This window comes from Protopterus annectens, chromosome 5.part0, assembly GCF_019279795.1.
Source record: "Protopterus annectens isolate FY-2018-M chromosome 5.part0, PAN1.0, whole genome shotgun sequence".
Classification (NCBI taxonomy): Eukaryota; Metazoa; Chordata; order Ceratodontiformes; family Protopteridae; genus Protopterus; species Protopterus annectens.
The window spans coordinates 732,781,270-732,808,086 of NC_056735.1; the positions used below are offsets into that span (position 1 = coordinate 732,781,270).

The window sequence follows — 26,817 nt, forward strand, 5'->3', positions numbered from 1 at the left end:
CCCCTGTCAGGGTGTGTGTGTATGTGAGGTTTTTACTTCTTATTCTTTAACTGTAGATGTTAAGTTGTCCATCTCGCCTTTATTCTTGCTGGATGGGTTCGGAGCCGACCTCGGCCACTCTAAAAGCTCGAGAGTTGGTTCCACCGGCTCGAGGCTCCCCTTATATCCCACAATGCTAGGCGGTATTATCTCGTTTGCCACTACAGCTATCGAGGTGTGTTGCTTCAACCGGCTTCAGGTTAGTGTACTAAACAGTTTAAAAACTTTAGAAAATCCCTTTTAAATTAGTTTTTGACCAGTATCCCCTTACTTTTAAAGGATTTTATCCCTTTCCCCTTGTTTTTCTCTCTCCTTACCACAAGAACTTATCTGTTCTTCCCTTAGGCCTTCGGGCCCTCTCATCCCTCCTAGAGTGTGTGTGTTTTTCGTAGGGACTTTAAAGACTATCTAAACTTATTAGTTTAAATTAGTTTTATTTTAGTCAAGAGTGTAATCGGTGTGTTTGTGCTTGGGTGTGATTGCACTTGTTATTTGAAATGTCCAAGGATTCGAAGGTCTCAGGCTTCAAGAAGTGTGACTCGTGCTGACAGAAAATCTCTCTGACAGACGGTCACACTTCTTGTGTGTACTGCCTGGGACCTTTACACCTGCAGGACTCTTGTGCTGTATGCCATGGCTTCAGCCCTAGAGTCCTGCAGGAAAGAAAGAATAAGCTCATTTTACGGGGCTTGCTAAAGCCTGAGGGTCCCCCGACTGTTTCTTCGGGCAAACCTTCTAAGGTTTGTAGGTCTTCGACTCCAGCTACTGAGTCGACACCTAAGACATCGAAGTCTACTACAACATCGGCTCCGGCTGGAGCCGATGAGACTCGAACTTCTACTTCTGTGGTTCCCTCGGCTCCGGCTGGAGCCGAGGTATTGGAAATATCTGAGTCTGCTCCGATCAGACTATCGGAACCGACATCTAGGAAGAGGTCCAGGTCACCGTCCCTTGGCTCCGTTCATTCGGCTCCAGCATCTCCCTTGCTGTCTGAACGGAGCCATAGATCTCACTCCTCTAGGTCATTGAGGCTTTCTGACCATGACCTTCAGAGGGTAGTGAGTCGACTTCTTAAGTCCGAGGCACTGGCCCAAATGCTTCAGAGCCCGACTCATCAGTCGATGCTTAATCCTATCTCTCAAAATGTTCCTCCTCCGACTCCTTTGAGCTCGGAGCCGGGGCGTTTCGGACCCGAGACTGTGGTAGCATCGGAGCCGATAAAATTGTCTTCGGCGCCGTCGTCGGCTCCGATTTCTTCCTTGGAAGAATCTCGGCGCCGGACTTCCCTCATCGGCTCCGAGGGGGTGAGTGGCATCGGACCCTTGTCCGACCCCGCTCTCCCTCTCGGCGCTTCGGCGCTGGTGAGTTCGGCTCCGACATCGGCCTCGGAGCCATCGCTGTCGGTGCCGAGGGAGGTTTTCAGCTTTTCGGAGCGGGGACCTCTGGCTCTGCCTGACAGGGGTGCCTTCGAGGTCATGCGGAGTGTGTTGGAACCCAGTTCAACTCCACAGTCGGCTCCGTCCGTCCCTCCCTCTTCGGTGCCTCAGGTAATGTCTACTCACTCCCTCATCCCAGACCGCAGAGAGCCAGCTCCTCAAGAATCCCCTGTGAGGATCTCATCCTCTTCCGAGGCCTCTCCTGAATTGGCAGGGAAGCCCCCTAGGAAGAGAAAGTGCAAGAGGAAGCACATAGACTCACCTGAGTCTGTCACCTCTGACACGGATTTAGAGGATTCAGAGGGTTCCCCCCGTTCCCCTTCTGAAGATGTCTCCTTTGCAGACATTCTAGAGATCTTGAAACAGAGGGCAAATTGGCCAGCCCTTAACCCTTTGGAGGATGAATCTGTGTATCTTGAGGCGTTCGGCTCTCGCCCTTCCACCTCCTGGGTGTCCCCCCCTTTTGACCCCCTTATGCAGGTGGTAGCAAAAAAGGCTTGGACGGCTCCTGACTCTGTGGACCCCACCCCCAGGAGACCTTCAAAGTTTATTACAGCACCAGCAGATAAGCAATTTCTGACTAAGGGAGTTTCTGTGGATGCTATGGTGGTAGCTGCCGCCACTAAGAAGGAGCTAGCTGATCCTTCGGTGCCTGTCCATCCCCCTAACAAGGAATCTAGGTCTATGGACAGGTACGGGAAGCGGATGTTTTCGTCAGCGACCTTTGCTATGCATTCGCTGAACTACCTCTGTCATTTCACTCGTCTTCAAAGAGACTTGATCAAGGAAGCGAGTGAGATGTTAAAGGATCCTACAGCTGTGGGTTTTCAGGACAAGATGAACGCTCAGCTGGCTACCCTAAATTCTATAGCTAACTCCTCCATGCGCCTCCTTTCATATGTGGCTGATGGAGCGAGCAGAGCCGCAGGGACAGGTGTGGCCTTACGCGGCATGCCTGGATGCGGCTATGCAATTTTGCGGACCCCTTTAAAACGTCTTTCACTAATTCCCCGTTTGATGGATCATCCCTCTTTGGTCCTCAAGTGAAAGAAACCTTGACGAGGTGCGACGGATGGCAAAACTCTTTCTGCCGTCGAGTCCGTTTTCTACTCCTTCTAGGCCTTACTCCAAAGGCCAGAAAAGTGGAAAAATGTGGTTCATAAACAATCTCAAGGGACTTTGCCTGGCGACAGAGTCGGTTCCCTCTAGAGGCAGAGGGGAACAATAATGGTAGACGTCGCCCTAGAGGCAGGGGTCCGCAGAACCAGGGCAATCGAGAAACCTTTTCCGATAAGCCCTTCCAGCATCCCTGAGGTGTTGCCCGACTGTCCACCTTCAGAGGCAGTCGGGAAGATTATCACTGTACCCAGAAGCCTGGCGATCCCTAACTCAAGACAAGTGGGTACAGTCCATCATTTCCGAAGGCTATTCCATTCCGTTCTTTCACATTCCAAATCAATCAAAAAAATCCCTTCCAGATGTTCCACCCGCTCAAAGGGATCAAGCAGCGTTGGAAATATCAAAGTTGCTTGCAAAAAGAGCCATTCAGCCAGTGCCAGCAGACCAGCAAGGATCCGGAATCTACTCCAAATTCTTTTTGGTTCCAAAGAAAACAGGGGACTGGAGACCAATTTTGGATCTCAGTATCTTGAACAAGCCTGTCAAGAAAACAAGATTTCGGATGGTCACGTTACAATCCATCCTACCCCTATTGGGAAAGGAAAACTGGATATGCTCTATAGACCTCCAGGATGCGTACTATCATATAAAAATGAACAGATACTCCAGGAGATTCCTCCGCTTCAGGCTGGGAACCAGTCACTTTCAATTCAGAGCCCTGCCCTTTGGACTCACCACTGCCCCCCGGGTGTTTACCAAATGCATGGCAGTGGTGGCCTCTCACCTGAGACGTCAAGGATTCCAGGTGTTTCCATACTTAGACGACTGGCTCCTTACAGCTCCTACCAAGCATCTTCTTCTACTTGCCAGAGACTACACTTTTCACATTTTTCGAAAGTTAGGTATCTCAATAAATTGCGAAAAGTCTGATGTTAAGTTGTCTATCTCGCCTTCATTCTTGCTGGATGGGTTCGGAGCCGACCTCGGCTCTGACTCGGCCACTCTAAAAGCTCGAGAGTTGGTTCCACCGGCTCGAGGCTCCCCTTATATCCCACAATGCTAGGCGTGAGTTACCTCAGATCTCGTTTGCCGCTACAGCGATCGAGGTGTTGTTTTTCTACCGGCTCAGGTCAGTTGTTTAATCAGTCGATTTAAACTAGTTTAAATCCCCTTTTTTTAACTAAATTTTTCATATTTCCCTTAGTTTAGTGTATTTCATCCCTTTCTTCATTATTCCCATTTTTTTCCCTCAAGAACTTAAAAGTTCTTCCCTTAGGCCTTCGGGCCCTGCTTTCCCTAAGTGGAGTGTTTGTGTTTTGTTAGGGATATTTTTTATACCTAAGCTAACTAACTAGTTTTAATTAGTATAATTTAGTTAACTTTCCTCATAGTGTAATCAGTGTGTGTGTGTGTTTTTGTGTGGTGGTTACACTTTCGGTCCTTGATAATGTCCAAGGATTCAAAGGTCTCAGGCTTCAAGAAGTGTGACTTGTGCTGTCAGAAAATGTCTCTGACAGACGGTCACACTTCTTGTGTTTACTGCCTGGGACCTTTACACCTGCAGGACTCTTGTGCTGTATGCCATGGCTTCAGCCCCAGAGTCCTGCAGGAAAGAAAAAATAAACTTATTTTGAGAGGTTTACTTAAGCCTGAGGGTTCCCTTACTGTTACCGGGCAAACCCTCTAAGGCTTCTAGGTCCTCGGCTCCAGCTACTGAGTCGAGGCCTAAGGCTTCAAACCTCCTTCTACATCGGCTCCGGCTGGAGCCGATGAGTCTCAGACTGCAGCTTCTGTGGTTTCCTCGGCTCCGGCTGGAGCCGAGGTATTGGAAATTCCTGTGTCGGCTCCAACTAGACCTTCGGAGCCGACATCTAGAAAGAGGTCCAGGTCACCATCCCTTGGCTCCGTTCATTCGGCTCCAGCATCTCCCTTGCTGTCTGAACGGAGCCATAGATCCCACTCCTCTAGGTCATCGAGGCTTTCGGACCATGACCTTCAGAGGGTAGTGAGTCGACTTCTTAAGTCCGAGGCACTGGCCCAAATGCTTCAGAGCCCGACTCATCAGTCGATGCCTGACCCTGTTCCTCATTATGTTCCTCCTCCGACTCCTTTGAGCTCGGAGCCGGGGCGTTTCGGAACCGAGACTGTGGTAGCGTCGGAGCCGATACACATGTCTTCGGTTCCGTAGTCAGCTCCGATTTCTTCCTTAGAAGAATCTCGGCGCCAGACTTCCCTTGTCGGCTCCGAGGGGGTGAGTGGCATCGGACACTTGTCCGACCCCGCTCTCCCTCTCGGTGCTTCGGCGCTGGTGAGTTCGGCTCCGACATCGGCCTCGGAGCCATAACTGTCGGTGCCGAGGGAGGTTTTCAGCTTCTCGGAGCGGGGACCTCTGGCTCTGCCTGACAGGGGTGCGTTCGAGGTCATGCGGAGTGTGTTGGAACCTGGTTCAACTCCACAGTCGGCTCCATCCGCCCCTCCCTCTTCGGTGCCTCAGGTCAAGTCTACTCACTCCCTCATCCCAGACCGCAGAGAGCCAGCTCCTCAGGAATCCCCTGTGGGGATCTCATCCTCTTCCTAGGCCTCTCCTGAATTGGCAGAAGAGCCCCCTCAGAAGAGAAAGTGTAAGAGGAAACACATAGACTCACCTGAGTCCGTCACCTCTGACACAGATTTAGAGGATTCGAGGGTTCTCCCGTTCCCCTTCTGAAGATGTCTGCTTAGCAGACATTCTAGAAATCCTCAAACAGAGGGAAATTGGCCAGCCCTCAGCCCTTCGGAGGATGAATCTGTGTATCTTGAGGCGTTTGGCTCTCGCCCTTCCACCTCCTGGGTGTCTCCCCTTTGACCCCCTCATGCAGGTGGTAGCAAAAAGGCATGGGCGGCTCCTGATTCAGTGGACCCCACTCCCAGGAGACCCTCAAAATTTATCACGGCACCAGCAGATAAACAATTTCTGACCAAGGGAGTTTCTGTGGATGCTATGGTGGTTGCTGCTGCCACTAAGAAGGAACTAGCTGATCCTTCAGTGCCTGTCCATCCACCTAACAAGGAATCTAGGTCTATGGACAGGTACGGGAAGCAGATGTTCTCGTCAGCGACCTTTGCAATGCGTTCGCTGAACTACCTATGCCATTTTACTCGTCTTCAAAGAGACTTGATCAAAGAAGCGAGTGACATGTTGAAGGATCCTACAGCTGCGGGTTTTCAGGACAAGATGAACACTCAGCTGGCTACCCTGAACTCCATAGCTAACTCCTCCATGCGCCTCCTTTCGTATGCGGCTGATGGAGCAAGCAGGGCCGCAGGGACAGGGGTGGCCTTACGCAGGCATGCCTGGATGCGGCTATGTAACTTTGCGGACCCCTTTAAAATGTCGTTCACTAATTCCCCGTTTGATGGATCATCTCTTTTTGGTCCTCAAGTGAAAGAAACCTTGACTAGGTGCGAGACAGATGGCAAGACTCTTTCTGCCATCGGAGTCCATTTTTCTACTCCTTCTAGGCCTTACCCCAAAGGCCAGAAAAGTGGGAAAATGTGGTTCCCCAAACAATCTCAAGGGACTTCGCCTGACACACAGAGTCGGTTCCCCGCCAGAGGCAGAGGGGGGAACAACAATGGTAGACGTCGCCCTAGAGGCAGGGGGGGTCCGCAGAACCAGGGCAATCAAGAAACTTTCTCCGATAAGTCCTTTCAGCATCCCTGAGGTGTTGCCCGACTGTCCACCTTCGGAGGCAGTCGGGGGAAGATTGTCACTGTACCCAGAAGCCTGGCTATCCCTAACTCGAGACAAGTGGGTACAGTCCATCATTTCCGAAGGCTATTCCATTCCCTTCGTTCGCATTCCAAACCGATCAAAAAAATCCCTTCCAGATGTTCCACCCGCTCAAAGGGATCTTGCAGCCTTGGAAATTTCAAAGCTGCTTGCAAAAGAGCAATTCAGCCAGTTCCAGCAGACCAGCAAGGATCCGGAATCTACTCCAGGTTCTTTTTAGTTCCAAAGAAAACAGGGGACTGGAGACCAATTTTGGATCTCAGTATCTTGAACAAGTCGGTCAAGAAAACAAGATTTCGGATGGTCACGCTACAGTCCATCCTTCCCCTATTGGGAAGAAAAAACTGGATGTGCTCTATAGACCTTCAGGATGCGTACTATCATATAAAAATGAACAGACGCTCCAGAAGATTCCTCCGCTTCAGGCTGGGAACCAGTCATTTTCAATTCAGAGCCCTGCCCTTTGGACTCACCACTGCCCCCCCGGGTGTTTACCAAATGCATGGCAGTGGTAGCTTCTCACCTGAGACGTCAAGGATTCCAGGTGTTTCCATATTTGGACGACTGGCTCCTCACAGCTCCCACCAAGCATCTTCTTCTAATGGCCAGGGACTACACCTTTTGCATTTGTCAAAACTTAGGCATTTCAATAAATTGCGAAAAGTCTGTTTTGTCGCCTTGTCGTGTTATTACCTTCATAGGCGCAATTCTAGACACAGTCAACATGTCTGCGAGGCTAACAGATCAGAGAATAACAGACATACACAAACTGGTATCGCTCCTCTTCAGCAGCAACAGAGTCAAAGCCAGGTTAGTTCTGAAAGTATTGGGGATTATGGCAGCTGCCATACCTCTGCTTCCATTAGCCAGATTCCACATGAGAATCCTTCAATGGATGCTCTTCACACAATGGTCATACCAGCAACTTCCGATGTCCCACACCATTATGATTACGCAAACATGCAGGAATCATCTTCTGTGGTGGATGTCTTCCCCTCAGCTCTTCTTGGGAAGACCCTTTGTTCCTCCTCCTCCGGTTGCTACTCTGACAACGGACGCCTCCCTGATCGGGTGGGGGGGGCATTATCAGGGCAGAACTGTCCAGGACACTTGGCAACCAGACGAATGCCACTTGCACATAAATGTTCTAGAGATGAGAGCAGTGCTTTTAGCATTGCAAGCCCTTCAAGACTCTCTTCCCTTGGGAACGATAGCAATCCAGACAGACAATATGTCTGTAGTGTGGTATATCAACAAACAAGGCGGAACCAGGTCCTATCCCCTATGTCGAGAAGCACTCAGACTGTGGCAATGGGCGATTTCTTCTCAGCGGTTTCTGATAGCAACGCACATCCCCGGGAAGTCCAATCAAATCGCGGACAAGTTGAGCAGAGCCATCCTCATGCCTCACGAGTGGTCTCTGAAAGATTCTATTGTGAGAAAAATATTTCTCAAGTGGGGTCAGCCTTGCTGCGACCTTTTTGCTACTCCCCAAAACAGCAAGTGCAAAGATTATTTCACCCTATTCCCGCTACCAAGCCAGCCCAGCAGAGACGCTCTAGTCCAAGTTTGGCCCCGGGGACTTCTGTATGCATTTCCTCCTTCCCACTAATCTCTCAAGTGATACAGAAAGCTATCGCTCAGAAGGCCTCCTTGATCCTCATTGCTCCTTACTGGCCTCGACAGGTTTGGTTCCCCTTTCTACATCAATTTCTGTTGGAGCAACCTTGGCATCTGGACCTAGTTCCAGATCTTTTGATCCATCAGTCGGGTCAGTTTCATCGCTCCCTCCCTCTCTGAACCTCACTGCTTGGTTCCTCCAATTCCAACCTTAGCCAGGCTTCCTCAAATATCTCACGCTGTTCGAGATATTTTGATAGCTTCCCATAAATCTTCCACTCGAAAGATTTGTCTGAGTAAGTGGAAACGTTTCGCCTATTGGGCTCAAGGAAGGGACATAGATCCTTTCACGGCTTCCATCCAAATAGTCCTTGATTTTCTAGCTGAACTCTTCCATGCAGGTTCATCTCCTTCTACTCTTAAAGTTCAATTGGCAGCTATTTCTAACTTTCATGTGGACGTCTCAGAGTCTGCCATAATGTCCCACAAGCTTTGCAAAGCCTTTTTGAAGGGAGTTTTTCTACTCAGACCTCCTATAAGAAATCCTCCTCCTCCTTGGGACCTAAATTTAGTTCTCAGTTCCTTGATTCTCCCCCCTTTCGAACCTGCAGCTTCCTGTTCTTTAAAATTGCTATCATGGAAGACTCTCTTTCTTGTAGCTATTACTTCAGCTAGAAGAGTTTCAGAACTTCATGCACTCAGCTGTCGACCTCCTTATCTGTTGTTCCATAAGGACAGGGTATCCTTACGAACCAACCCGTCCTTTTTACCTAAAATAGCCTCGGCGTCTAACCTAAATCAAAGCATTGACCTCCCTGTGTTTTTTCCAGAATATGCTAATAGGTCTGAACAAAAATTGCATTGGCTAGATGTTCCATCGTCAGTTAAGGTACTATTTGGGTAGAACCAAACAATTCAGAAAATCTGACCAGCTGTTTGTCTCTTATGCAGAAGGCAGAAAGGGACTTTCTGTTTCTAAGGTATCACTATCTAGATGGCTAACATGTCTAATTTCCATTATCTATGAAATGAGACACCAAAAGCTACCTGACAAACCTAAAGCCCATTCCACCAGAGCTTTGGCTACTTCTATAGCCTTCCAAGACAGACTGCCTATAGACACCATTTGTGCAGCAGCTACTTGGGCTACTCCTCACACTTTCATTTCACATTATAAGTTGGATTTAGCTTCTAGGCATAGAGCTAATTTTGGTTCCACTGTGCTCAAGAGTCTGTTCCGTTAGGCCACCCGGGACAAAGTGCTAGGGACGCAGTCCCATCCAGCAAGAATGAAGGCGAGATAGACAACTTAACATATAGAAGTTATGTTCTTACCATAACGTTCCATGTTAGTTGTCTTCTTCTCGTGTCCCACCCTCCTTCCCCCTGGCCTGGACAGACCTAGAGGAGTTTGATTGTGACCTCTCTTTCTACCACCTCTTTACTATAGGTATATGCTCTGCTGTGCATATTTTCCTGGATCAGGATGTAGGTCACCCTTCTCTTCTCCCTTGTTTATAGAGGTGGACTTTGTTTCCAGTTATTCTGCTACTATTATTAGCTGGGCCTAGCTCACAAACGAGATCTGAGGTAACTCATGCCTAGCATTGTGGGATATAAGGGGAGCCTCGAGCCGGTGGAACCAACTCTCGAGCTTTTAGAGTGGCCGAGTCGGAGCCGAGGTCGGCTCCGAACCCATCCAGCAAGAAGAAGGCGAGAAGAAGACAACTAACATGGACCATTATGGTAAGAACATAACTTCTATTTTTGTCGCCTTGTCGTTCTATTACCTTCATAGGCGCAAATCTAGACACAGTCAACATGTCTGCGAGACTCACAGACCAAAGGATAGCAGACATACACAAACTGGTCTCCCTTCTTTTCCACAGCAACAGAGTCAAAGTCAGATTAGTCCTAAAAGTACTGGGGATTATGGCGGCTGCTATCCCTCTACTTCTATTAGCCAGATTTCACATGAGAATCCTTCAATGGATGCTCTTCACACAATGGTCGTACCAACAACTTCCGATGACCCACACCATTGTGATAACACAAGCATGCAAGAATCATCTTCTTTGGTGGATTTTTTCCCCTCAGCTCTTCCTAGGAAGACCCTTTGTCCCTCCCCCTCCGGTTGCTACTCTGACAACGGACGCCTCCCTGATCGGGTGGGGGGGGGGCATTATCAGAGCAGAACAGTCCAGGGCATATGGCAACCAGACGAACGCCACTTGCATATAAATGTTCTAGAGATGAGAGCAGTGCTTTTAGCGTTGCAAGCCCTTCAAGACTCTCTCCCTTTGGGAATGATAGCAATTCAGACGGACAACATGTCTGTAGTGTGGTATATCAACAAACAAGGCGGAACCAGGTCCTACCCCCTATGTCGAGAAGCACTCAGACTGTGGCAATGGGCGATTTCTTCTCAGCGGTTTCTGATAGCAACGCACATCCCCGGAAAGTCCAATCTCATCGTGGACAAATTGAGCAGAGCTATTCTCATGCCTCACGAGTGGTCTCTGAAAAATTCTATCTTGGAGAAAATTTTTCTCAAGTGGGGCCAGCCTTGCTGCGACCTTTTTGCTACTCCCCAAAACAGCAAGTGCAAAGATTATTTCACCCTCTTTCCTCAACCAGGCCAGCCCAGCAGAGACGCTCTAGTCCAAGTTTGGCCACGGGGACTTCTGTATGCTTTCCCTCCCTTCCCACTAATCTCTCAAGTGATACAGAAAGCTATCGCTCAGAAGGCCTCATTGATCCTCATTGCACCTTACTGGCCTCGACAGGTTTGGTTCCCCTTTCTACATCAATTTCTGTTGGAACAACCCTGGCATCTGGACCTAGTTCCAGATCTTTTGATCCATCAGTCGGGTCAGTTACATTGCTCCCTCCCCTCTCTGAACCTCACTGCTTGGTTCCTCCAATTCCAACCTTAGCCAGGCTTCCTCAAATATCTCACTCTGTTCGAGATATTTTGATAGCTTCCCATAAATCTTCTGCTCGGAAGATTTATCTTAGTAAGTGGAAACGTTTCTCCTATTGGGCTCAAGGAAGGGACATAGATCCTTTCACTGCTCCCATTCAAATAGTCCTTGATTTCCTAGCCGAACTATTCCATGCAGGTTCGTCTCCATCTACTCCTAAGGTTCAATTGGCAGCTATATCTAACTTTCATGTGGGCATCTCAGATTCTGCCATCATGTCTCACAAGCTTTGCAAAGCTTTCCTGAAGGGAGTTTTTCTGCTTAAGCCTCCTATAAGAAATCCTCCTCCTTCTTGGGACCTTAATTTAGTTCTCGCATCTTTGATTCTCCCCCCTTTTGAACCTGCAGCTTCCTGTTCAATGAAATTGCTATCCTGGAAGACCCTCTTTCTGATAGCCATTACTTCGGCTAGAAGGGTCTCAGAGCTTCATGCACTCAGCAGTCAACCACCATATCTTTTGTTTCATAAGGATAGGGTTTCCTTATGGACCAATCCATCCTTTTTAGCCTCTGCGGCAAATCTAAATCAAAACATTGACCTTCCTGTGTTTTTTCCTAACTATTCTAACAGATCTGAACAAAAATTACATTGGCTAGATGTTCATCGACAATTAAGGTATTATTTGGATAGGACCAAACAGATCAGGAAAACTGACCAATTGTTTGTCTCATGCAGAAGGCAGAAAGGGCCTTCCAGATGTTCTTCATCTCACATTGCTGCAGTCCTTACTTATGGGTAGTCCGCGGTCCTCGGTCGGCCCGAATACCAAAGTATTAGGCTGACGTCGGTCATGGGCGCCTAGATCTCACATCAGAGCGTCAGGGTATAAAGGCGCATGACCAACGTCATATCCTCAGTCTTTTTTGCCGCATGGTCCGATGCAGAAGCAGCGTTGCAAGTGCCGTTCGGCGTTCTGAAATTTTTTGGAGTTTCAGACCGATACCAAGTTGGGCTAAGTACCCGTTGGGGAATATTTTTGTTTTTCTTGCCTCAGTTACTTACGGATGTCAGAAAAAGTGAATAATTGTATTTCTTGTGGGAAACAGATACGCATAGGGATTACCACTCGCTTTGTATTCCTTGTTTGGGACGGAGCACGTAGTCGGGTGTCGGTTTTGTGCTGGGTTTAATAAGCGCACTATAAAACGGAGGTTAGATTGCGCTAGGTTAGTCTTTGGCAAGAGGTGTAATTATAATATGCCGTCGGATGTTCCGACGCCTGCTTCTACTAAGAAGCGCAAAGACAAATCTTTAAAGCCTAGGCAGGATGATTCGTCCGTTACGGACGCCGGATCTTTAGAAGCTACAGCTGAACAGCTGGATCCGGCTGAAGTTTCTGTTGAGTCCCAGGGGGAAACTTTGATTTTACAAGATGTGGCCTCGCAGGAGGCAGGTCAGGCTGAAGGGGCCTCTCAGGTTACTATTCTCCCTTCTATGCCTAAGGTGGTTAGGCCTTCTGTTACTGTTTCTAAGGCTCCTTCTAAGGGCAGGTCTGTTTTGCCTTCCTCTGGTGTCAGTTCTGGTTCTTCAGGGTCTGTGCCTAAAAGCACATGCTTAAAATGGCAGAGGATTTGATTACTTTAATTAGAGGTTCTATGCCCCCTCCTGATAAGAGGCCCAGGATGGAGCCAGAGTTGGAAAGTTTGGAGCAGGCCTCAGATGATTCAGAGTCTTCTGCTGAAGACATTCAAGATTTCCCTCCTTATTCTGATTCTGATGCAGAGGATTCCACTCCTTCTGCTTCTCCTCCAGAGGATTTTTCATTTTCAGAAACTCTGCATTCCATGAGGGAGCATTTTAAGTGGGAAGGACAGGATTACTCTGATTCACGGAAGAGACTTAGGGAGTTCTTGTTTTACCACAGCATAGACCCTTAGCTATACCTCCGGTTTTGGATGTTGTTTCAGATGTTTTCTGAAGCTTCCCTTACTCCAGATTCTGTGCCTCCTGCTCCAGTTAAACCGGACAGGTATTACAGGGTGCCTGAGGCTCATAAATATCTGTATAAGAGTCCTAGGGGACCCAGAAACTATTAGTCAGGGGCCTAAGGGTGTTAGAGCCTCTGTTGTTAAGAATCCGGTTCCTCTGGATAAGGAAGCTAGAGCTTTGGATAGATGGGGTAAGAAGGTGTATACCTCTTCTACTTTAGCAATGAGAGCTTTGAACTGCCAGTTTCATATGTTGAAGTATCAGAATTTCCTCCTTTCTCAGCTAAGATCTAAAGTGGATGCTTTAGCAGAGGGCATAGAGTGTAAAGAATTGCAGGATTTAGTGCATGTTTCTGAACAGGTGGGAAAGCACTCTTTGCAATGTGGTTTTGATGCTTTACAGGCTTCTTGTAGGGTGGCTGCCACTGGTTCAGCTATTCGTAGGCACGCCTGGCTTAAGGATCAGAATTTGTCTGAGCATGTTAAGTCTAGAATTCTGGATGCCCCTTTACAGTCTGAAGTTTTGTTTGGTCCTCCTGTGGAGTCAGTCTTAAAGAAAATGCAAGACAAGGCTAAGTCTATGCAGACTGTTAAAGATTTTTTGCAGGTACAACCTCCAAAGTTTAGTAGAAATTGGCCTACTAAGGGGTGGACGTACCCTTCTTCTGATTCTCAGTCTAGGGGTAGATCTAGGCATGGTAGGGGCAGAGCTCAGAGTACCTTCAGGCCGAGACAATGGAGTTCGCCTGCTCAATCTGCTGGTGAGGGCAGGGGCCAGTCCTTTCGTAAGCAGGCCCAATGACCTGCATTTTCAGCTGCCAGGTTCTTTTTGCCTGGCAGCTCCTTTGGGAGGAAAGTTGGCTCTTTTCAAGCAAAATTGGCATTTAGTCACCCAGGACAAATGGGTATTGGACATTATAAACAGAGGTTACAAGTTCTATTTCCATACCATGCCTCCTTTCAAGGGCATGCCAGACGTCCCTCCTCGGCAAAGGATAGAGGCTCACAAACAAATTTCTTTACTTCTTCAAATAGGAGCTATACAGCCAGTTCCTCTGTCAGAAGTGGGCCTAGGATTTTATTCTCGCCTGTTTCTAGTTCCAAAGAAAGGGAACACGTAGAGACCAATTTTGGATTTATCTATCCTCAACACTTATCTGGACATTCCAAAGTTCAAGATGCTGAGTTTACAACAACTTTTACCTCTGTTGGGAAAAGATCACTGGATGGTTACTCTGGATCTCAAAGAGGCTTACCTTCATGTTCCTATCAGGCCCAGTTGCAGGAGGTACCTGCGTTTTTGGGCTGGAAATTTACATCATCAGTTCTCTGCATTGCCCTTTGGCTTATCTACTGCGCCCAGAGTGTTCACAAAGGTTCTGGCTCCAGTGATAGCCTTTTTCAGACTAAGAGGAATACAGATTTATCCTTATTTGGACGATTGCCTGATTATTGCACAAGAAAAGGACGGACTTCTTCATCATCTACAGTATGTGATGGCAGTGTTAAGATGCCTAGGGTATTCTGTGAACGAAACAAAGTCCAGTCTAGTACCCTCTCAGGACATGTGCTTTCTGGGTGTGAGACTGCATACAGCTTCCCAGATGGCCTTTTTGACCCCGGACAAACAAAGAAGCCTTTCTCTTTATTTCCATCAAATGTCTCTACGGTCCAGGCTGACTGCAAGGACAGTCCTTCAAGCTTTGGGGTTCATGGCATCTTGTATTCTGGTGCTTCCCAATGCCAAATTGCATATGAGGAAGCTTCAATGGTATCTCAAAAATGTATGGACACAGCACTGCCAAGATCTAGACACTGTCATTCAGATAATACCTTGCATTCAGAAGGAGTTTTTGTGGTGGGCTCAGGAATGTCACCTAAACAAGGGACTCTCTGTGACCCGGCCAGAGGCGAGTCAGATTCTAACGACAGATGCCTCGGACAAGGCTTGGGAGCACACCTCAATGGAAAATGGGTGCAAGACACGTGGCCTGTCAAACTCCAACATTTGCATATCAACTTGAAGGAAATGTTAGCAGTCCAGTTTGCATTGATGGCTTTCAAAGATTTACTTCACCCAGGGCAGGTGTTGATTCAAACAGACAACACTACTGTCATGTGGTACATCAACAAGCAAGGGGAACCCATTCTTACCCTCTTTGCAGGCAAGCGATGATTTTGTGGGAAACTGCTCTCAATCTACACCTCAATCTTCAGGCAAGGTTTCTACCAGGAGCACAGAACTCCTTAGCAGATGTGTTGAGCAGACAAATAGTGGATCCTCACGAGTGGAAATTGGATCCTCATGTATTTCAAAATTGACAGTGTTATGGGGAACTCCAGACATAGATCTGTTCGCTTCTCCACTAAATTACCAGTTGCCAAAGTTTTGCACAAAATGTTTCATCACACAGCTTGGAAGGTGGACGCTCTATCATTCAGTTGGAACAATCTGCATGTATATGCCTTTCCACCTCTGCCTCTTCTTCCCAAGGTACTTTTGAAGGCCAGACAAGACAAGCCAACCATGATTTTGATAGCACCGGATTGGCCTCGACAACACTGGTACCCACTACTGAGGAGTTTAGTACAAGAACCTCCATGGCCTCTGCCTTTGATTCCGCACCTTTTGTCACAAGAGGGCAATCACTTCCTCAATGTCAAGATTCAGTCTCTGCATCTAACAGCCTGGCATATTCTGTTTTAGACTCTGGAGGGTCTCAGCTTCCACAACAAGTTTTGAATGTTATTTTGGAGGCCAGGAGGCCTAGTACCAGGAAAGTTTACGCTGATAAATGGAGGAGATTTTTTATTTGGAGCAAAGGAAAGTACTTTGATGTCTCCAAACCTGATTTAAGTGTTGCTCTTCAATATCTTACTGAGTTATTGGACAAGGGTTTGTCTTTCTCCTCGATAAAGGTCCATGCTGCAGCCATTTCTGCTCACTATGATTGTGACCCTCCTTTATTCTCTCATCCTTTGTTTAAGCAATTTCTTAGAGGGGCAAAGAATATAAGACCCCCACGTAGAGCTCCTACTCCTGCTTGGGATCTCAATTTTGTGTTGGAAAAACTCTACAACCTTTTGAGCCTGCAGCTACTGCCGAGTTAAAGTATTTGTCATGGAAAACTGCTTTTTTGTTGGCCATTACCTCTGCAAGAAGGGTTTCTGAATTACAGGCCCTCATGGCAGTGGAGCCTTTCCTGATTTTTCATAAGGATAGGGTATCTTTGCGTACTAATCCTTCCTTTATGCCTAAAGTGGTTTCTAGTGTGGCCTTAAACCAAACTATTCATTTGCCTACTTTTTATGCAAACCCCCAAAATAAAGGGGAGAAAATTTTGCATACTTTGGATATTCACAGGCAGTTGCGTTATTATTTGAGCAGAACCAAGGAGTTCAGACAGTCTCAGCAGTTGTTTGTTTCTTTTGCTTTGGGTTCACAGGGTAAACCTGTTTCAAAACAAACTATTTCTAAATGGATTGGGTTTTGTATTTCTTTCTGTTATTCCCATCATGGTAAGGAGATTCCTGCTGGAATCAGGCCTCATTCCACTAGGGCTACTGCTACTTCCACGGCCTTTCTAAGGGGGGTAGCTACAAAAGACATTTTGGAGGCAGCTACTTGGAGTTCAGTGCATACTTTTCTAAACATTACCACCTTCCTCTTTATTCTAAGTCTAGGGCTGGATTTGCCACTGCAATTTTACAGGGCATTTTAGCAGCCCCTAATGCTTTATGATTTTTACCAACCTCCCTTTCCCGTTGCTTTGGGATTCTACCCATAAGTAAGGACTGCAGCAATGTGAGATGAAGAACATAGTACAGTTTTGTACCTACCATAAATGTAGATGTTCAAGATCCACATTGCTGCAGTCAATTACCCTCCCTCCTTCCCCACTGTAGTTTGACATGGTGCTATGCTTTAGGTGATGGTTGTTGTTGGGCATGTTTTTGGGAGGTATTCTGTTTTTGGCTGTGGCCTTTCTTGTTTGGCCTTCTGACATCTGGGGCAAGAAAAGACTGAGGATATGATGTCGGTCATGCGCCTTTATACCCTGACGCTCTGATGTCAGATCTAGGCGCCCATGACCGACGTCAGCCTAATACTTTGGTATCCGGGCCGACCGAGGACCGCGGACTACCCATAAGTAAGGACTGCAGCAATGTGGATCTTCGAACATCTACATTTATGGTAGGTACAAAACTGTACTTTTCGAAGGTATCACTCTCCAGATGGCTTACATCCTTGATTTCCTTTGTGTATGAGATTAGACACCAAAAGTTGCCTAACAGACCTAAGGCTCATTCAACTAGAGCTTTGGCTACTTCTGTAGCTTTCCAAGACAGGCTGCCTATTGATACGATTTGTGCAGCAGCTACATGGGCTACTCCTCACACTTTCATTTCTCATTATAAGTTGGATTTAGCTTCTAGACATAGAGCGAGCTAACTTTGGTTCCACTGTACTCAAGAGTCTGTTCCGATAGGCCACCCGGGACAAGGTGCTAGGGACGCGGTCCCATCCAGCAAGAATGAAGGCGAGATGGACAACTTAACATATAGAAGTTATGTTCTTACCATAACGTTCCATGTTAGTTGTCTTCTTCTCGCCTTCTTTCTTGCGTCCCACCCTCCTTCCCCCTAGCCTGGACAGACCAAGAGGAGTTTGATTGTGACCTTTTTTCCTACCACCTCTATTGTATATATGTATATACTATACTATGTATATATTCCTTCATCAGGTTTCAGGTCACCTTCTTCCTTTCATTTTATAGAGGTGGGTTTTCCCATTTCCAGTAGTTCTGGATTTATTATTGGCTGGGCCTAGCTTACAAACGAGATCTGAGGTAATACCGCCTAGCATTGTGGGATATAAGGGGAGCCTCGAGCCGGTGGAACCAACTCTCGAGCTTTTAGAGTGGCCGAGTCGGAGCCGAGGTCGGCTCCGAACCCATCCAGCAAGAAAGAAGGCGAGAAGAAGACAACTAACATGGAACGTTATGGTAAGAACATAACTTCTGTTTGTCTGATTCGGGACTGTGTGTGTACTGTTTGTGGATACAATAATGTCCAAAGAACAGAGGGTCTCAGGCTTCAAGAAGTGTGACTCGTGCTGTCAGAAGATGTCTCTGACAGACGGTCACACTTCTTGTTTATACTGCCTGGGACCTCTCCACCTGCAGGACTCCTGTGCAATTTGTCACTCTTTTAGCCAGAGAGTCCTGCAGGAAAGGAGAAATAAACTTATTTTAAGGGGTCTCCTTAAACCGGAGGGCTCCCCGGCAAAGTCGGCTCCGGGCAAGCATTCTAGGACTACCAAGGCCCAGGCTTCAGTTTCTAAGCCTCCGGCCTTGGCTCCGACTCCTTCGGAGTCAAGATCGGCTCCGGCTGGAGCCGATCCTAACTTGGCTAAATCCTCAGCACCGATGGCTATCAGTGCCGATACGGTTACTGTCACTTTGGTGTCGGCTCCGACTGGCTGGAGCCGATACATCTGAACCTACACTCGGAGCCGAAAAGTTATCGGCTCCGTCTGGATCCGTGGGGTCTTCGGCTCCGATGGTTCCTTCGAGGAAGAGGTCCAGGTCTCCCTCTTTGGAACCGATACTGTCAGCTCCGGCCTCACCTCTTCTTTCGGAGCGGAGCCATCGGAGCCGATCATCGAGGTCTTCCAGGTTGTCAGACCATGATTTAGAGAGGGTGGTAAGCAGATTGTTAAAATCACAGGCACTAGCCCAAATGCTTCATAGTCCATTTCAACAGACGACTATTAGTCCACACCATCTTCAAATTCCTCCTTCGACTCTACCCCAGAGTTTGGAGCTGGAGTCTACAGGAATAGTTACTGCTATGGCTGAAGGCCAGATACCCCCCCCTTCTGCGCCTTCAGCATCTACTCTTATCTCCTCCTCGAGACCTTCCTTGGAGGGATTCGGTGGCGGGCTTCCCTGGTCTGCTCCGAGGGGGTGAGTGGCATCGGACCCTTGTCCGACCCCGCTCTTCCCCTTGGAGCTTCGGCCTTGGTGAGCTCGGCTCCGACATCTTCCTCGGAGCCTTCCCTTTCGGTGGGCCCGGGAGTCCCAGTTTCTTCGGAACGGGTTCTCTCGGATCTCCCTGGGAGGGGAGCCTTCGAGGTGATGAGGAGTGTGCTGGCCCCTGGGCTCAGTCAGCAGTCTATTCCTTTAGCTCCTCCCTCTATGGTGCCTGTTGATATCTCTTCCCACTCTCTTGCGCCCGGACCGAGAGATCCACCGCCTCAGGTTTCCCCACTGGGAGGAACCCCCTCTTCCGAGGATTCTCCTGATCCGTCAGCAGATCCTCCGCGCAAGAGGACTTGTAAGAGGAAGCACCTAGACTCCCCTGAGTCTATTACTTCGGATACCGACTTAGATGAGTCGGAGGGGTCCCCAAGATCCCCCTCTGAGGATGTCTCCTTTTCAGACATCCTAGAACTCTTGAAACAGAGAGGAAACTGGCCCACCATAAATCCCTCCGATGATGAGACGGTATACCTAGAGGCGTTTGGTTCTCGACCCTCCACCTCCTGGGTGTCTCCGCCTTTTGACCCCCTCATGCAGGTAATCGCTCGAAAGGCTTGGGCTTCTCCTGACTCCGTAGAGCCAGTTCCCAGGAGGCCTTCTAAATTTATTACAGCCCCTTCCGAACAGCAATTCCTTACAAAAGGTGTCCCGGTTGATGCCATGGTGGTGGCGGCCGCCACTAAAAAGGAACTTGCAGATCCTTCCGTACCAGTCCATCTTCCTAACAAGGATTCCAGGACCATGGACAGGTATGGTAAGCGGATGTTTTCCTCAGCGACCTTTGCCATGCGTTCGCTGAACTATTTGTGTCACTTCACCAGACTCCAAAGGGACATCCTTAAGGAACCAGGTGAAGTAGTACAGGATCCTACAGCTCAGGGGGCACAAGACAAGATTGCTTCTCAGCTAGGAATCCGTAACTCCATAACCAACTCCTCCATGCGGCTGATTTCGTATGCAGCAGATGGAGCGAGTAGAGCCGCAGGCACAGGAGTGGCTCTGAGACATCAATCCTGGATGCGGCTCTGTAATTTTGCTGATCCCTTCAAGGCATCCTTCACAAACTCTCCCTTTGATGGGTCAACTTTGTTTGGTCCTCAAGTGAAGGATACATTGACCAGGTGTGAGCAGGACGGCAAGACTCTTTCTGCCGTAGGGGTCCGTTTTTCCACCCCTTCTAGACCTTACCCCAAAGGACAGAAGGGTGGAAAGATGTGGTTCCGCAAATCCCAAGGAGTCACGCCGGATACACGTGGTCAGTTTACCCCTAGAGGCAGAGGGGGTAATAATAACAGACGCCGCCCTAGAGGCAGAGGGGGTCCACAAAACCAGGGAAGCAGAGAGTCTCTCTCTGACAAGCCCTTCCAGCATCCCTGAGGTGTTGCCCGACTGTCCATCCTTGGAGGCAGTCGGGGGAAGATTATCGCTGTACCCACAAGCCTGGCTTTCCCTCTCACAAGACAGATGGGTACAGTCGATCATATCCGAGGGTTACAAAATTCCTTTCGAGGAAAGTCCCTTCAATCACAAAAATTCCCTTCCAGATGTGCCACCTGGTCTAAGGGAAATCGCAAAGTTAGAAGTATCAAAGCTTCTACACAAAAGGGCCATTCAGCCAGTTACAACAGACCATTCAGAGCCCGGAATCTACTCAAGGTTCTTTTTGGTCCCCAAAAAGACGGGAGATTGGAGACCAATATTGGATCTCAGCAGACTCAACAAGTCTGTGAAAAAGACGAGATTTCGAATGGTCACACTTCAATCAATTTTGCCCTTCCTGGGCAAAGACAACTGGATGTGCTCAACAGACATTCAGGATGTGTACTATCACATAAAAATTCACAGACGCTCCAGAAGGTTTCTCCGCTTTCGGCTGGGGTCCAGTCATTTTCAATTCAGAGCCCTGCCCTTTGGTCTCACTACAGCCCCCAGAGTGTTCACCAAATGTATGGCAGTGGTCACGGCTCACCTGAGACGTCAAGGATTCCAGGTGTTTCCGTATCTCGACGACTGGCTCCTTTCAGCCACCGCCAGGCATCAACTTCTCCAAGCCAGGGATTACACCCTAAATCTCTGCACTCAGTTAGGAATTTCGATCAACTAAGAAAAATCCTCCTTGTTGCCCTGCCAGTCTATTACTTTTATGGGCGCAAATTTAGACACTGTTCGGATGTCAGCAGCCCTCACAGACCAAAGGATTTCAGATATCCAAAGTCACGTGCGGATCATCCTTGCCAGCCAAAAGGTACAAGCCAGACTGGTCCTGAAAGTGCTGGGCCTAATGGCAGCGGCCATTACCCTTCTTCCCTTGGCCCGCTTCTACATGCGTCTTCTTCAATGGATGTTGTTCACCCAGTGGTCTTACCAACAACTTCCCATGCGTCACCAAATCCTGGTGACACAAGCTTGCAAAAACCACCTATCCTGGTGGATTTCTTCTCCCCAGATTCATCAGGGCAGACCCTTTGTATCCCCGGCCCCGGTAGCCACAGTCACTACGGACGCCTCCCTGATCGGGTGGGGGGGTCATTATCAGGGCAGGATGGTTCATGGGACGTGGCAACCGTTCGAATACCACCTGCACATAAATGTCCTAGAGATGAGAGCATTGCTTTTAACGTTGCAAGCCCTCAACGACTTTCTTCCCTTAGGAACAATTGCAGTTCACACGGACAACATGTCTGTAGTATGGTATATCAACAAACAGGGCGGAACCAAGTCCTACCCCTTGTGTCGAGAAGCTCTCAGACTCTGGCAATGGGTGATCTCCTCTCATCGGTTTCTGGTAGCAACGCATATCCCTGGGAAAACCAACATTTTAGCGGACAGATTGAGCAGATTTATTCTCATGCCTCACGAGTGGTCTCTCAAACAATCTATAGTGGAGGAGATTTTTCTAGAATGGGGCCGCCCATGTTGCGATCTTTTTGCTACTCCCCAAAACAGCAAATGCCCAGACTTTCTTCTCTCTCTTCCCACTGCCAGGCCATCCCCCCAGAGACGCTCTTACCCAGGATTGGCCCCAGGGACTTCTTTATGCCTTTCCTCCTTTTCCATTGATTCCACAAGTACTCCAGAAAGCCACCGTTTTAAGAGCCAAAATGATTCTCATTTGCCCCCTATTGGCCTCGACAAATTTGGCTTCCGTTCCTCCATAGTCACCTATTGGTGCAGCCGTGGCATCTGGACCCAGTGCCAGACCTTCTGATCCACCAATCGGGTCACCTGCATCGGTCTATTCCTTCTCTCAACCTCACAGCTTGGTTGCTCCACTTCCTTCCTTAGCCAGGCTTCCTATGATCTCTAACCCGGTTAGGGATATTATAGTGGCTTCTCTTAAGTCCTCAACTAGAAGGATTTATACCAGCAAGTGGAAACGCTTCTCTTGTTGGGCAAAATCAAAGAATATAGATCCCTTTACTGCCCCTGTTCATGCAGTTTTGGATTTTTAGCGGAAATCTTTCACTCGGGCTCTTCATCTTCCACGGTTAAAGTTCAGTTGGCTGCTATCTCGAACTTTCATGTCGGGTTTGCAGATCACAACATTATGTCCCACAGGCTTTGTAGAGCCTTTCTAAAAGGGATTTTTCTCCTTAAACCTCCTGTCAGGAGTCCTCCTCCTCAATGGGACCTAAATCTAGTGCTGACATCCTTAATTCTTCCTCCCTTTGAGCCAGCTGTTTCATGTTCTCTGAAGTTTCTTTCATGGAAAACACTCTTCCTTGTCGCTATTACCTCGGCCAGGAGAGTGTCAGAACTTCATGCCATTTCTGTTCGTCCCTCTTATTTGGTCTTCCACAAGGACAGGGTATGCTTGAGAACTAATGCATCCTTTTTGCCTAAGGTGGCTTCGAAAACTAAAGCGCATTCCACCAGAAGTTTAGCCACTTCCACAGCCTTTCAGGCTAGACTCCCTGTAGACACTATTTGTGCAGCAGCCACTTGGGCCACTCCTCATACCTTTGTTTCTCATTACAAACTGGATTTGGCCTCCAGGGATAGAGCCAGTTTTGGTTCTACGGTTCTCGAGAGTCTGTTCCATTGAGCCACCCAGGATAGAGGTGCTAGGGACGCGGTCCCATCAAGCAAGAATGAAGGCGAGATTGACAACTTAACATTGAGAAGTTATGTACCTACCATAATGTTCCATGTTAGTTGTCTTCTCTCGCCTTCTTTCTTACGACCCTCCCTCCTGCCCCCTTGCCTGGACAGACCTTGTTCTCCTTTGTCTGGAAGATTGTTTCTTTAGGCACCAGTTAGTTACCTGGTTCCCATTTCAGCCCTTCCTTAGGGTAATTGCTTTCTTTCCTCAGTGGAAAGTTTTTTCTGTGCTAGGTGCGTCTCCCTATAGGTACAAACGAGATCTGGGTACTTACCGCCTTGCATCATGGGATATGGGGCTGCCTCGAGCTGGTAAAAGTGACTCTCGAGCTTAGCAAGTGCCAAGTCGGAGCCGAGGATCGGCTCCGAACCCATCAAGCAAGAAAGAAGGCGAGAGAAGCCAACTAACATGGAACGTTATGGTAGGTACATAACTTCTCATTCACACACCTTGCCAAATCAAGCCTTTCACCATGATACACTCCAGCAAATGTTTCTGCTGACATAACATTGCACTTAGAACCTGTCACTTTTGAGCTCTTTGGGTTTACCATTTATCTGAACAGTACAAAACTCTTCATTCTTTGCCCTTAAATCTATTGCATTGACCATTTCATGAAGCACTGACACACCATCAACATATAATAAGAGTTGCCACTGTCTAACTGATCAACTCATTTCTTAAAATGTTCCCTTTTAATAAAAGAATGTAGGCTTTTTGATTCACAAAATCTTATGAAATGATTCCATTTATTGCATTTGTGGCATTGCTGACCAAAAGCTAAACATTTCTCCCTTTTACATTCATGACTTTCACCACAGTTAAGAAAGTTGGCAATAAAACTAAGTTGGGGCCCATGCTTTGAGTTTGCTGACTCACTCTTGTGCTTCACTGAGACTGTGCGATTTCCAGAGTTCGCCTTAGAACTTGCTAGAAAGCTCTGGGGTTTGCCAGTGAGTGCTGCAGGGGTAGGGCTTCATTTAACCACATGGTGCATTCTGTCAGTATGAGCTTTATCACTGTGTCCTCTAGAGCCGTTATCATTTGTAAGCATATTTGTGTGCTTTACTGTGAGCTTGTATATCTGACAAATCTCAGTGGCCTTATTCAAAGTTAAGTCACTGTCACGAAGCAAAATCTTACTCACAGCATCATCTTTTATGCCACATGCAAGTCTGTCTTTTATCAACTCATCCCTTAAGTCGCCAAATGTGTATGTTTTAGCTTTATTTCTCAGGTCAATTATATGTGCTGCAAAAGTTTCACCAGGCTTTTGATCCCTTGTGTAAAATAAGTGCCTTTCCACTGTAACATTTGTCTGGGGGTTACACATTTCTCTGAATTTACATTTCAAGCACTCTGGGTCCTCCCTTGACTCAGCCAGTACAACAGTATGATAGTTTTCCCCTTCTTCTGTATAGATAATAGTTGCATACACAAATGAGCATTCCCTTTCTATAGCTTCTGACCCAGCTAAATTAAGCAGAATAAATGCCTTTGTACAGTCATCTTTATCAGAAAATGCAGCCTGTATGAAAATGTCGTACTCCTGCTCACACTCACCAGTTCTCAGCAATATTACTGTCAAACACAAGTCTAACACAAGTGCACTGGGTTTTCAAAATCCATCTGCCATGCCCACAAAGTATACACAAACCCACTGAAAATATGGCCCTTGCAATTGTGTACGAAGAAACTGTTCTGTGAGCTGTAGTAACATTCATAAGCACAATAAACTCTTTGAAATGCTGCACTTTGCGAATATGTTCTGTAATGGCTGTAATCTGCGAAATATGCCTAGTAATGGCTGTACTTTTGCAAAATAACTTTACTGTAACACTGCACAGACATGCGAACCCTTTATAGACTTCTGATAAATGTGATATCTTTGCTTAATACAAAAAATATAGATTTGCAAAGCATGCATTGAAAAATGCGGTCATTTCTGCTTATTTTATTATCTGAAATTCGTTTGACCCATTTTGTAAAGTTTCTACATTTTTGGGATGATCCGCTCCTGTATATTCTACCAGCTCTAAGCAAGTGTCTCTGGTCGCTTTGGCCATGCTGTTTCTAGCTTCATGCCCTTTGGATATGCCAGTTCTAATTCCATACCCTTTAGATATGCCTCTTCTGATACCATGTCGCTCGTTCGTCTCTAACACATATGACAAGAATGCTTGGGGTTTGGTTTAGATGCTTTAATACATACAAACATGTCAGGATGGATAGCATCATCTTTAAATACTAACGACCTAGTTAACAGACAGACCTTACATACATACATACATGCTTACATCGCATCAGCTAACTTCAAAATGGCAGTCAGGCTCACACGTGCTCAGTATTTATACATTTGGGCAAGCCCTTGGATAGTTTTTTAACGGTATATACACATATATTTATCTACAGGGCAGAAGTGTGGAGCATACTGAAGCTGTAGTATTAATAAGAGCCAAATTGAGTAGATATGCACATCTGTTACAGGAGATTTTGTGTGTTCCATAAAGTGTTTACCTTTCTTGCCTTCTGTTACTTCATATAGTCTTAAATTTCCCTTTCTTACCATGTCATCTTTTCTAATTAAATATTATCTGTTCAGATTGCTTTATAGATTCAGCCACTTTATCTCTGATCTCACATATTTGCTGCTTCACAGACTCCAAAGCTACCTGCTGGGTGTGCAAGAATTCCACTTTTTCCAGTAATTCCTATGGCCATTCATTTCATGTATGCTTTTGACATGACAGACAAATTCCATTCATGTAGTCACCAGACTGTTTTTGACTTTTGCAACATTATATCTTGCCACTTTTTTTAGCTTCTTTAGTCACAGGATAAGTACCAGTATGGCCACCCTTCTGCATCTCCTAGCTGATTCCTTCCTGCTAAAACATGTCCTGACACGCAATCCATTTATGCCATTGCCTACCAATAGATCATACTTTCAAACTATTATGTACCAAGAATTACATTGAAAATTGACTTTATTTTCCTTTTCAAAGGTTTTAGTGTCCAGCTACGCAGAGCTATTCGAGAAGGTAACAATCTTCCACCAGCACCATGTATGCATCCCAAGTCGTAGTACCTTTTGGATAATATTCCTTGTCACAGCACAACACAGTTTTTGGAAGCGAGAAAGAAAGACTTTGCAGCAGTGCAGAAACCCTTCTAGTATTGATTTGGATAATTGTGTATAACCTTCCTGGTTTAAATGTGGTCTAGTCAGTGGGTGTGTTTACTATTTATACTTAAGACTGAAGTTTTTTTAGATAAAGTTTCAGTTTAAAAAGTCTTAGGTTAAGACTGATTTTCCTTGATACGTACAACTGCACAGCTGCTGGTTAAACAAGGGGTGGGGGTTATGAGGCATTCATTACCCTGCTCTAGCGAGACTTTTAAGCTGTTTGAAAAGTGCAGATTAGGTAAGTGCCTGGCATTGGTGAGAAACTGTTTTTTTTTTTTGTTTGTTTTTTTAAATAAAAAGTCCTTTCTTGGAAGACCTGCATCTCACACATTTTTGCTTTCTTTCTTTTTGTTAATTAACTGAAAGTTTATTTTATGTGTTCTATATGATGTAAGAAAGCTGAACTGATATCCTCAGGAAAAAGTTTGTCCCAGTAAGATAATTGCTAGAAGTCCGTAATACTTGGCCTGTAAGTGCACATTCTTTTGATATTTATCTTCTTCACAAATCTGTCTCATAGATGTGCTATTAAGAGAGTACCTCACAAAACTGTCTTGTCTTTAACATGTTTTTTTTTTCCACTCT

The 26,817-nt window shown here is 46.9% G+C and overlaps 1 protein-coding gene across 1 annotated transcript in view; it reads left to right on the top strand.

Moving 5' to 3' along the window:
- DYNC2H1 (dynein cytoplasmic 2 heavy chain 1) overlaps nt 1–26,817 on the top strand; it is a 6,555,988-nt gene that overhangs the window by 1,244,283 nt on the left and 5,284,888 nt on the right. The window lies entirely within an intron of this gene.